Source organism: Thalassophryne amazonica, chromosome 5 (genome assembly GCF_902500255.1).
Source record: "Thalassophryne amazonica chromosome 5, fThaAma1.1, whole genome shotgun sequence".
NCBI lineage: Eukaryota > Metazoa > Chordata > Actinopteri > Batrachoidiformes > Batrachoididae > Thalassophryne > Thalassophryne amazonica.
The window spans coordinates 106,457,316-106,465,118 of NC_047107.1; the positions used below are offsets into that span (position 1 = coordinate 106,457,316).

General features: G+C 40.6%; 1 protein-coding gene across 3 annotated transcripts in view; it reads right to left on the reverse strand.

The window, feature by feature from the left end:
- ppp3cca (protein phosphatase 3, catalytic subunit, gamma isozyme, a) overlaps positions 1-7,803 on the reverse strand; it is a 103,244-nt gene that overhangs the window by 59,668 nt on the left and 35,773 nt on the right. The gene's annotated exons all lie outside the window — the stretch shown is intronic.

Consider the following 7,803-nt stretch of genomic DNA (forward strand, 5'->3'; position numbering starts at 1 on the left):
TCTACCATTTGGGAATATTCTGCTTCGTCAGTTATTACCACACATTGATGGGGTGATTTGAGCCCATTAACAGTGCAGACTGATGTTTGGGAAGACTCCAGTTCTGTTGTGGATTTCTTTTGTTTGAAGAATATTTCCCCATAGTGAATGACAGTGGATACAACAACAAAAAAGTGAGTTCAGTTCAGAGTTCAGACCTCGTTGGTCATGTGATGGAGCATTTTGTTGCTTGGCAAACACATTTTTCATGTATTCTTAAAATTAGCACGAGTGCTAACTGTATTTCATCTGTGGAGCCTGACAATTGCCAAAGATATGGGGAAAAGCTCAGAGTAGTAAGGCCATCACAATCACTCATATAACGCATGCTTTAAGTGTGACCCAACTCTGTTTTAAATGCATGCTGAAAGTAACTGAACCCTGTTACAGTGTCCCCCCCAACCCTCCATTTATTTAAAACAAAAAGGAGGTTAATGGTCCATTTCTTCTTTCCACTGTCATACTTTGGAAAACACAGTACTATCTATTTAGTGAGTGAATATGACTTTATGTAATGTGCACTTCTAATTTTAAAAACTTCTATGATGATTCGACTATACAGCAAATTGCCCAAATCATACTGAACAATGAGATTACAATCGAGGAGGTGTCGAAAGCATGGAGACAAATCTAGAATAAGCCTGTGCATGTACAGTAGGGCTGTTCGTGTTATATAGTGAAAAAATAAAAGTTGTGGGAGACTTCGGGTTACATGTTGTTTTTGTTCCACTTGGGATTTTATAAGTGCAGACCAAATTTGAATTCACAAGATTTAGAGGTCCCCCAAAGTGACACCACATTTAACGCTCCCTCTGCTGGCAAGGCAACGTCACCCTAAAGAGAGAAGACCCCGATGCCATTATTTTTCTTTTACGTGTACATGTGATGGCTTCTAATCGCATAAAGTGGTGGTTTATTGGTCACCCAGAGTAGAACATTACTAGAGTTACTACATTGCTTGTTTGGGGAAAATTGTTGCTTTGTGGGGGACACCTAAACAATGTCTGATTACAATAAAATTTGACTTTTATTTTATTAGTGAAACAAGAACATGTGGCTCAAAATATTTAGGTCTAGTGTAAAGGAGGTTCTTGAAATTTCAGGCTTATGGAATTTCTCACATTTTCTGTTTCAAACATTTTTTCAGAATGGTATACAATAAATTCATCATAACACCAGCACTATATTTACTCAAGTTGCTGCAGACAAATGTAATTTTGGTGGATGTGCTGAACAGCTTTAGGAAAAGCATGGCATGCACTGATCATGTCTATGTCATTTCCTTTGTGGTGACAGCAAGATTACAAGAAGACAAAAACATTTGTTTGGTGTCTTAATTTCATTCACTGGATCAATAGAGACCTTTTAGGTCTGAATTATTTTTTCCTGTCTCGGTAATAAATCGTCAGTCTTCTCAAAGCTCTCCCTAATGGCCCCGTCACACTTGGTACAAATGAGCACATGCCAAACCGAATTAGGCAGAATGTCAAAAAAAAAATAAAAATAATAACTAGGACTGCAAGCAGTCATATACGGGCCCTCGTTCCGCGCGACCGCCTACCCAGGGCAGTGTGTTCTCTTGTGACCAGATGTGGGCATGTGTGTACAGGGGCAACCACTCATCCCACAGTTCAAATTTCAAGCAAATCACACAATGCATGAAGGAGTTATGACATGTTGATGGTTCATCCACTAGGGGGCGCTCAGTGTAGAAACAGAGGGGCCAGGTGTGTTGAGGGGCCAACCGTCATCATACAAGTGAAGTTTCAAGTCAATCAGGCAAAGCATGAAGGAGTTATCATGACTTGATGTTCTATGGCAAAGGGTCAAAATGGCGGCACCACAGCGGCCACACCCTTCAACATAGAGAAAAACTTTCGATAACTTTTGGTTAGTATCATCTGTGGATGCTGTTAAATAAATTTGAAGTGCATTGGACAAAATCCTTAGGAGGAGTTCGTTCAAATACAACATGTGGAAATCATTTCAAAATGAGAAGAAAATTCAAAATGGCCGACTTCCTGTTTGGAGTAGACTCATGGTGCAAGAGACTTTTTTGTACGTCTATGCAAGTCACACAAGTATAAATTTTCAAGGGGGCGCTATTGAGGCACTTTGACCCACCCATGGGCGAGGCACCTATGAATTGTAGGAGGTTGTCATGCTTGACCTGTGTATCAATTTTCATGATGATATGACAAAATTAAAGCCGTCAAAAGGAAGAACATAATTTCATGGTGAAGGGGTGATATTCGGTACGCCACCACACAGAAGCTGTTACTCGTAAGTTCACGGCGATCATCGCCTATGTTCACCAAGTTGTTCTGCATGTTTTAGAAGTGGAAGGAAGTTGATGGTGTTAAGTATGTGAAATCAGTACCTATTTAAGTATAATGTTCCATGGCGAAGGGTCAAAATGGCGGCGCCATAGCGGCCACACCCTTCGACATAAAGAAAAGCTTTGGATAACTTTTGGTCAGTATCGTATCTGGGTGATGTGGAAGAAATTTGAAGTGCATTGGACAAAATCCCTAGGAGGAGTTTGTTCAAATACAACATGTGGAAATCACGCCAAAATGAGAAGAAAATTCAAAATGGCCGACTTCCTGTTTGGAGTAGACCCATGGTGCAAGAGACTTTTTTGTATGTCTATGCAAGTCACACATGTGTACCAATTTTCATCTCCCTACTCCAAAAAAACCCCTATGGGGAGGGGTTTTTGAATGTTTCAAGGTGGCGCTATTGAGGCATTTTGCCCCGCCCCTATGAATTGTAAGAGGTTGTCGTGCTCGACCTGTGTATCAATTTTCATGATGTGACAAAATTAAAGCCGTCAAAAGGAAGAACGTAATTTCATGGCGAATGGGCAATATTCGTCACGCCGCCACACGGACGCCGTTACTCGTAACTTCACGGCGTACATCGCCTACGTTCACCAATTTGTTCTGCATGTTTTCGAAGTGGAATGAAGTTGATTGGGTTAAATATGTGACATCAGGACCTCTTAAAGTAAAAATAGGACATTTCCCGCCACCACCGGGGGCGCTATGGCGCAGGTGAGAACTTAAGATATGTAGACGTTCAAGGCGGAGCCCTCATCATGTCCAGCAAGTTTGAAGGATCTACGATGAAGTATGTGGGCGTGACAGCCGTTCGAAGTGAAATGGCACGCTCTGAAAAGCTCGCCAAAGTTTGACGACCCCTAGCAGCCACGCCTTTTGACTTAATTAGAATCTTTTGATAACTTTTGATCAGCATTGTGTTGTGATGATTTTGACCAAATTTGAAGATGATCGGATGAAATCCCTAGGACGAGTTTGTTCAAATTTAAGTAGTGGAAATGGCCAAAAATGGCAAAAATTTGCTCAAAATCAAAACTTAAAATCAAAATGGCTGACTTCCTGTCAATATTTCACCATGACAGTAAGAGACCTTTTCGTGTGTCCTGGCATGGTAAAGATGTGTACCGAATTTCGTGAGGCTACGACGAAAAAAGCCCAATGCGGAGGGGTTTTTGAAAATTTCTAGGGGGCGCTATTTCGCGATTTTTCTGCGACCATGTGCGAGGCCCCCAAAATATTGAATTTCGGATCCGGCCGGACGACTTTGGAAAGTTTGGTGAGTTTTTCAGCATGGGAAGAGGCCGAAATTTCGATTTCAAGAGTGATAATAATAATAATACTAAACAGCGCAATGACAATAGGGTCCTCGTAGGGCGTTGCCTACTCGGGCCCTAATAATAATAATAAACAGCGCAATGACAATAGGGTCCTCGTAGGACGTTGCCTACTCGGGCCCTAATAACAATAATAATAATAAACAGCGCAATTACAATAGGGTCGTCATAGGACATTGCCTACTCTGGCCCTAATAATAATAAGAATAACAACAACAATAATAATACACAATTTGTGCAATATCTGGGAGAGAAAAAGAATTGTGGAAGACAGCCATCCGAATACTCAGACTGCGCTTTGACCCACCCCGAATGATCCATGCATATGCCATGTGCATTAGCCTCTGAACGCAGTACAAATGTAGGCAAAACACATTAGGATTACCTAGACAGCTGTCAAAATGCAGTGAGAATATGACCAATGCACTTACATTACCATACGAGTGAGGTACGATTGCGGGTCAAAGACATGTATTCCAGCAGCATTCGAGGTGCCCTTGTGGTGCATTCAAGCACAGTTGGGACATTTGGCCAGAATCTGAAATGGTGGATCATTTCAAATTGCCCCTCAAACGCAATCTGAATGCTTCAAATGCCATTTTCATGCCGTACGAATATTTAGAATGCAGTGAGATTGCGGTCAGACTGCCCTTTGACCACTGTTCAATATTTTTCCACCTCAACAGTTGAGTGCATGTACTCTACATTCGGGCTGGCCACATGACTGTACCCGACTGTTTACACTGCTCTTCGAATGCTGTCTGACGTTTTCAATGCACCTCAACACTTCCCAAACGTGGGTCAAATTTACAGTCGGACAGCAATCAGGAGTGATTTATCTTGTCTCCATTGCTTTCCTTGGTAATCTCAAAGCAGGCATCTCGCACAAGACTCACATCATTGGTCTGGTTTTATTGGTGGAATATATATATAAATAAGAATATCATGCAAAGGTTTAAAAGCACCATTTCCGCTGATGAACACTGTCAGACTCTCTGTTCGCATGAATCATGACAAAGCACAAGCGATACACAAAGCCTGTGGATAAGAGGACTATTTTGTGCTTTTTGTGCCGCCTCTGGTGGTACCCAGAAAGAGTTTCCTCTGTGAAACTGAGAACCGGCAGAACATACCAGGGCACTGCGGTCAAAGACCACAGTTGGCTACCGGGGTCAACTCATCAGTTCAAGATCAAAGTCAGGAAAAATCCCTATCTTCAAAAATTCATAACTGTCAAAAAAGATCAAATCTCTTTCATATCTGAAAGTGTTGTGTAGGATGGTATCTTTTATCGACTGGCAATGTCTGATCTGGATCTGATCCAGATTACAGATTTTGTAGCCATTTAAATTTAACATTGAAAACCCCATTTAATGTATATTTTACTTATATCTGAATCAAACATGCACCAATCACTCTAATATTTGAACGTGAGGTGCAGACTGGCACTCACTATCATCTGACAAAATTTGATCCAGATCTGATCCGGATCGTGGATTTTGTGGACATTTGAATTTAATATTGAAAAGCCCATTTGATGTACATTTTGTATTATATCTCAATCAAAAGTGCCTCGATCACTCTCAATTGTGACAATGAGGTGCAAACTGGCACTCTCAATGAATAGAATAAGTTTGAGCTGCATTGCGGATTTAGTGGATATTTGATATGAACATTGAAAAGTCCGTTCGATCTATATTTTGTATTATATTTTAGCTTATGGAAAGCCACTTCTAAGAGGACTTTGACCTTGAAAATTGTTTCCCAATGTAAAGACTTGTGGAATTGAAACTAGTGTTGGCAGAGGTTTGTGGTCTATGAGCATGGTGCACTAGTTTTTATTGGGGGGGGTTCCAGTTTGTGGGTAACCAAGCACAATCTTTTTCAGATAATGTTTTTACAAGTCTCTTCTGCTTATGAAGTTGCAGGAAATGGCTTCCACTGGTATTTGAAAAAGGCAAACTGCAGCAGCTTCTCCTCCCGGGGGCAGGGGGTTATTTGGGTGGAGCAGGTCCTCCCACCACCCTAGCGTCACCATGCTCTAAATTTCTGGGGAGAGCCCTGTTTATTATTCCTTGTTGAGTACAAGAACATGTTCTTTTCCCTACAGTATTTGCCTTTTATGTAAATTATTTGGTCCAAGAAATGAAGCAGGCCAAGCTTGATATAGGAATTGATAATATGAATGCAAGTGTTCTGATATATGCAGATGACATTGTGGTGGTTGCAGAAAGAGATTAATTTAGAAACAGTGTTATATGCGCAGTTTGAGTGAAGGAGTTGTAAATAGAGATAAGACAATTAATACTGACAAAACACAGATTAGGAAGAATGTGAACAGTAGAGGAAGCATATTTTTAAGTTTGTAATTCACTCTGTTCTTCCAGCAATCGACGTGCACCCGATCTGGAAGAGGGAAGGTTAAAGCAGCAGAAGAAATTAGATTAGCTTTCTCCTTCTCTATTCCCTAGACACAGCAAGCCTCTTTAACCCTTTACTTTGTACACAGAAACAACCAGTACACAACTGTCAAGATGTTTTTTTCCATTCTTCATTTTATGAACAAGATGCCTGTGCCATCGAATTCGCCTCGGTAAATATCAGCTGGTGGAGATCAGAAGGACTTGCGTGATAAGTGGTGCTGGTGGCATTGAGAGAGAGAACGAGCGGCATTGTGAGAACACTGTCACACCCACACAGGGCAAATCAAAGTACAACATGAAAAAGCTTTAATGAGTATTTAGTGTGGGTGCATTTGCTAATCAGTGAAGCCTAAGTACTGTGGCAGCCTCATGTATTTCTCACTCTGGATTGTGGCTGTCAAATCCTCTTCCAGCCATTTGACATTTATTGTGCTGTTGGATTTTATATTCAGTGCATTCTCTGCACAGTTTTGTTTTTTATTTTTTTCGGCACAATACGTTTGTTGTTTATTTAAAATCACCTTGCACCATGATAATGATTATTGTTATCCTGCTACATATCATCAGACCAAAGCACATCCCATATATGTGAAAACCTACTTGGCAATAAGCCTAAATCTGATTTAAAAAGTACAAATTAATTTTTTCCCCTTCACATAATGATGACTATTGCTGAGGCACTAAAGAAAAAGGAGAATGGCTGAAGGACTGCAGTCTGTCCTGCAGCAGGAATGCGCGTGGGCTCAACTTGGTTAACCTGCGATGAGGACAAGACATTATGTGTCAACTGGCATGGTATAAATAAACATTAAGTGCCCCTAGGACCGTGTGACGTGGATTTGATGAGAGCGGTAAAATGAGGTCCGAGCTTTAAGAACAGATTAGGTAAAGTCTCAATTAGTGAGGGCTTCAAGACAGTGTATACAGTAGTGTTCAGAATAATAGTGCTATGTGACTAAAAACATTAATCCAGGTTTTGAGTATATTTCTTATTGTTACATGGGAAACAAGGTACCAGCAAATTCAGTAGATTCTCACAAATCCAAAAAGACCAAGCATTCATGATATGCACACTCTTAAGGCTATGAAACTGGGCTATTAGTAAAAAAAAAAAAAAAAGTAGAAAAGGGGGTGTTCACAATAATAGTAGTGTGGCATTCAATCAGTAAGTTTGTCAATTTTGTGGAACAAACAGGTGTGAATCAGGTGGCCCGTATTTAAGGATGAAGCCAGCACCTGTTGAACATGCTTTTCTCTTTGAAAGCCTGAGGAAAATGGGACGTTCAAGACATTGTTCAGAAGAACAGCGTAGTTTGATTAAAAAGTTGATTGGAGAGGGGAAAACCTATACGCAGGTGCAAAAAATTATAGGCTGTTCATCTACAATGATCTCCATTGCTTTAAAATGGACTAAAAAACCAGAGACGTGTGGAAGAAAATGGAAAACAACCATCAAAATGGATAGAAGAATAACCAGAATGGCAAAGGCTCACCCATTGATCAGCTCCAGGATGCTCAAAGACAGTCTGGAGTTACCTGTAAGTGCTGTGACAGTTAGAAGACGCCTGTGTGAAGCTAATTTATTTGCAAGAATCCACCACAAAGTCCCTCTGTTAAATAAAAGATGTGCAGAAGAGGTTACAATTTGCCAAAGAACACATCAAC